This window comes from Solanum stenotomum, chromosome 8, assembly GCF_019186545.1.
Source record: "Solanum stenotomum isolate F172 chromosome 8, ASM1918654v1, whole genome shotgun sequence".
NCBI lineage: Eukaryota > Viridiplantae > Streptophyta > Magnoliopsida > Solanales > Solanaceae > Solanum > Solanum stenotomum.
Genome location: NC_064289.1, coordinates 54,122,771 through 54,128,770, shown reverse-complemented (window position 1 = coordinate 54,128,770; position 6,000 = coordinate 54,122,771).

Genomic DNA, 6,000 nt, shown 5'->3' with positions numbered 1-6,000 from the left:
GACTAGGGAACATGGCCGCGCTTCGCGCGAGGATTAATAGATATGTATTAGTATGTTTTTTCTTTTGGATTAATTATATGATTATATTATTTGAGCATATCATTATCTTTTCATTTGAAATGATGATACATAATGAAACTTATCAAATTTAGTATCTATTTAATGAGAATAATACATTGTTAATGAATAAGTCAGAATATATACTTTATTAAAAAAATAATTTATTTTCATCAGCTTTTACATATTTATTTTCAATACTAAAATATATAAAGAAATACATCAACAACGACAATCATTATTTATTACAACGGCCTATCATTATTATTAGATTGATGTTTAGAGAATATATTCTCTAATCATAAATTATTTCATCTCCTTATTACATAGAAGCCAATACATGAAAAGTGTCATGTCATTCTTTGGTTTGATCTTGTTAAGCTCCTCTGTATATATATTTTTTCAACTGCTCTTATTCCTTTCTGAAATATGCAATTCGCTCTTGCATAATATTTTCATACATCACTTTAACCGATTTGCTTGATTCTTCAGTTGTATCTATATTAAAAAATAATTGTTTAGAAGAACAATTTAATATAGTTATGAATATTATCATTACTATTTTACCTTGACAATTATTTGAACTGATTATTTGGGGGTGATCCTTATTTGTTTTATCCATTGTAGTACTTTTGTATAAGTATTTGTCAAAGTCAAACTAAGGATAGAGTATTGCAATAAAAGGTAAGTTTCATATAATAATATTGAACATTGAAAAACTAACCTCAATTAATCCGTATGAGCAGATGGTGACTATGAAGATAAATGGTGTGTGTGGATGTTTATAATTTTGTTTGTGGTATTTATACCACTTTTTCATTTATTGATTGTGCTACCATTTAATTGTTTTAAATGATGAATTAATTATTTGGATTTGTTAAATGTTTGTGTAAAGTTAAGTGTGAAGATTTTGTAAATAATTGGAGGATAGTTGGGGATTTGGATTGTTTTTATATTATTATGAAAGATATGTTATGAATTTATTATAGAGATATAGTAAATAAAAAGGTGTAGAGGAATATATATATATATATATAAGTTTACACGATCATGTAGATCAACACTAATATTTTAAAATTAAATAATAAGTGTATTGTACAACTTTTTCCATTGCCTGTGATGTTCATTTAATTCTTTTAATTAATTAGATTATTGTTGAAATTGTTAATTTTTTACGTAAACATAAGTGTCAGACATTTTGAGAAAGAATAGGTGGAAAGGTTGAATTTTGTATTTGTTTTAATTAATTTGGGTAAAGCTGTAGAGAGTTTTGGGAGAGAGCTTGAGAGTATCTGTCAGAGGAGAAAATATGAGATGCGTGATTGCTTGTGTTATTGATTTGTTATATAAATAAAGGGAAAGGTGGAAAGAAATTGCTTAGTATGGTGTTATTGTATAGAAAGTAATCCACACATATTAGAATTAGACCATGATATGATGTTACATAAATCTTGTTTAAAAGATTTTTATCGATAAAATTTCAAATACTACTAAGATTTTCAATGATATCCCCGGATGTAATTTAACTTCAAGCACTCATCCATAAAAACACCAACGGCAGGAAGTTAAACTCGAAGATTTTCTAACACCGACCCCAGGGCCCTTCGTCCTTTTTGTAAGGAAAAGGTAAAAGGCTACTAATTAGCAGATACCATTTGGAGTAGCATTGAGAAGGATTTGGTTGTAGCTGTAAGGGTCCATATATAGTGGTTTTAAGTGTTTTTTTTTCAAAAGTGCATTTGGTGAAAAGCTACATTTTCTTTAGCTTTTGCTACTCTCCAGAAATAATTTTTTTCTTCCAAAAGCTTAGTCAAACACGTTGGGTTATAAAATTAGGGAGGTCATAAGTTGTCTCTTGCCTTATCTATATAAAGAACATTGTAATGTTCCATAAACTTGGCCGAAGTCATAGATTGTGCAAGATCTACCATGGAGGCTTAAATGGCAGACAAAAACATTCAACTCTCTTTCGAATTTAACCTGTTGAACTAACTCTTAAGGTACCAACTTAGCATAAGTTGTATGTTGTAAATTGATCATGACAAGGCAAGTGAAATCTGAGGTACCATAGTGAGTCGATAACATCCTTGCTATCTGTGGATAACCATCTGAATTGTCCAATTTATAACATTTTTTTGTTAGCTCTGCATCATGGTTGGCATCTTTCTTCCACCTGTAAATCCAGCCACCTACATGAGCATTATTTGGTGGAAGAAAATTTATGTTAGCTTGTCCTGTCAAAGTTGAAAAGGGGTCATTAGTTTCGTTTGATTCACATTATGAGTACATCAGTTATGTGTTCAATAAATTTTTCAGAGTATCCATCGTCTGTAAATTTTTGGGTAGTCGTGCAGTACACCTTATACGTTATTTCTTTTTTTCTTGATAGTAATGTGAAACCTTACTTGCACACGCAACATGATTTTGAGTTGTTTAAATAGACAGTGTGAATGGAGGTAGACAGTTCAAGTAACTTGAAGTCAGCTGCACGGGTACACATTATAGTCAGTCATTTAGAAACAGTCCTGATATGCGCACCAGAAGCGCATATAACCATTGTTGCATATGTTTCTCCCATTCTAACAGGTCGTATCAGACTACGTGGTGGAATATACATAAGAAAGTTTTGAAATTTTGTACTACTGCTACATATGCCAGAGAGCAACAATTGAACAAAGGATCCACAGTATAAAAATGGATTAAGAATAGTGAGACCAAAACTAACCAGACGATTATTGCTGATGGGATGGGCTATGATTGAAAATTGATGGCATCAACCTTGGCAATCCAAAAGCCATCAATCTAACGCCAAAGTCTTCATCGAGGAAAATAACATTAGAACATATGTTTTGGTGAAAGATAGGCAGTTGGGAACCATGATGTAACTAAGCAAGGCCCCTAGCAGCACCCAAACCAATTCAAAATCGAGTAGGCCAATTCAGTTCACGTGCATTCCCATTCAAGTATGAGTGCAAAGTACCATTTGACAGGTGTTTATAAACTAAAAGCTTCTCCTCATCAACAACACAGGTCCAAAATTGAATATAACATCAAATACCTTTGTGTTAAGTTGTTGACTTAAAGGCAACTTATGAAATGGTATTATAAGAAACTAAGGCATCCATGTGTCAACATCCACTTGATACATGGTGAAACAACTGAAGAGGCTTTCGTATCCGAATATCTTTCACCAAAATTTTCCTTGGTTGTATAACTCCTGCAAGTGAAGATAGAAATTAGAACATGTAATAAATAAAGCATCAAAAGAACAAACTTATACTCTTTGTTGGCTCAGAAAATCGTTAATTTTTACCACTAACTATCATCAAGTTAAAAACGACAGTTTGATGTTAAATTAAGCTCTGACGGAGACTACTGAAATGTACCTCTCTAGATAAGGGAATGTTGTGGACATATTAGTTCCAGCAGTCCTCAAAAGCAACTGGATGGAGGCAATTATTAGTTAACAAAGAATCCATTAGTAATAGAAAAAGGAGAGGAAAGAATCTAGCTATATTATTCAAGTTGATTGGGAAAATAACTATACTGAATATGCTCGCAGTAAAAAAATATACTATTAATTTTACGTAGAGGCTGGAGTGACGTTAGGTCGATTCATCACAAACTAAGCTGGTGGCAATTGATTATTGTGATTATGTGATTGCTAGTGTTCATTCAATTGCTTGTAGAGGTTAAATTTTCCAAGAGAAATAAACAGAGTACAAAGGATATGAATAGGCCATAAGCTGTAGAGTAACTATAAAGGAATTATAACTGCAGCTAGGGGTGTGCATAGGTCAGTTTGGTTTGGTTTTTCATTAAAAAAAACCTAAACCAATTATGTCAGTTTATTAAATCTAAATACCAAATCAAACCACATAAAATCACTTTTTTTGGTTTCAACTTTAGTTGGTTCTTTTTTTTTTTTTGGTTTTTCGGGTTTTTACAACTATACTGTATTTGGAAAAGAGATAAAATATTTTTTCACTTACCAATGTCATAAGCTAAACTTAAAAATGTTAAATGATTAGAAATTTTCGAAAAGACGGTAAAATTGACATGAGTACAAAATATTTTTTTTGAAATATCAACGTTCATTATGTTAAATTAATAAGATTAAAGGATAGAAGCAAACTGAATACAAAACAAAATATTTTACAAAGTAAATTGTTAACTTCGAATTTGAAAAACTATAACAATATAATTGTAACTTCGGATCTTAATACAAAATAAAATATTTACAATTTTTACAAGCCAAATTTGAAATAAAGTATATAAACATTGAAAACTATAAACTAACTAAAAATATATTAAGAAAGTAGATTATAAATAATATTTTTTAGCTATAAATAAAATAAAATTCTATATATATAATATTTACAAAATTTTACAAGTCCAAATTTGAAATAAAATATAGAAAACTGAAAACTATAAACTAACTAAAAATATATCAACAAAGTAGATTATAAATAATATTTTTATTTATAAATAAAATAATTTTATATATNATACAAAATCAAACCAAGAGTGGTCAGTTTTTTTTTTCAACTGTCAAACCAACCAAACCAAACCACAAATCGGTTTTTTTGTTCGGTTTGATTTGGTTCGTCGGTTCGGTTTGACTTTACGATTTGGCTTGTACACCCCTAACTGCAGCTGATAATATCCATGTTCGGAATGACTTCAAAAGTATGTGAATACTTGAAATGAGGATAAAACATCTCTTTAATGTATCAAAAATTACATTTGGATATAGCCAAAAATATCTACTTCTAACATATTCTATTGTACCAAAACAAATATAACAGGTCATATGGAATTGCTATATGCTATCATTAAAGAATACAGTGGCTCAATGAATATTTCGATGGAAATTAACCTCCTACAGCAACTACTACCAGCATTAGCTTCCCAAGAACGGATGCTAAAACAAAAAGAAATGCAAATGCATCAACAGGTGAGTGTAGTCGAATGAATAAGGAAGTGGGCTCTCTCAAAATCACCAGATGCAAGTATTCCAGATTGAATTGAAAGGTTGCTTTAATTGAAAAACAATACAAGAACCATCCGAAAAAAATTAATAATTCAGCTGATACGTTTTGTGAATAGATTCACAAAAGTTGACGAAGTTGACAAACTTTTCAAGCAAACATGTTCCCATTCATCAAAATGGTATGTTAATATGCATCCCCATTGATCTCTTAACTAAATGCCAAAGTTTGACTTATTGTTCATATGAGAAAAATTTGCTATTAATTTTACCTAGAGGTTGGAGTAACGTTAGGTCGATTCATCACAAACTAAGCTGTTGGCAATTGATTATTGTGATGATGTGATTGATAGTGTTCATTCAATTGCTTGTGGAGGTTAATTTTCCAAGAATAGTAAACAGAGTATAAATGATATGAATGGGTCATAAGATGTAGAGTAACTATAAAGGAATTATAACTGCAGTTGATAATATCCATGTTCGGAATGACTTCAAAAGTATGTGAATATTTGAAATGAGGATAAAACATCTCTTTAATGTATCGTACACTTAATATGAGTTAAATCGATCCAACCCATTGTGATATATTAAGAGCAACTTACAAAAATGACTATATTTATAGGGTTATTAAAGTTCAATAGCTATAAGTATGGTATTTATAAACAATGACTACAATTTAACTCTTTTTCTAGCTATATTATTGTATATGTTTTTTATTTTTCTATTTATACACTGAGAAAGTTTTAATTACAGTGAACTAAATAAGGAAACTGTATAGTCATTTTAGTAAGTTGCTCCAATTTAGCATATGAACACGATAATTTGAAAAATGAATACATTGTTGTTAAACAAAAAATGAATACACCAATATAGTATACATATGAATACATTGCTGTTAAACAAAAGATGGATATATTTGACAATACAGAAACAAAAAAAAAAGAAAAATAATA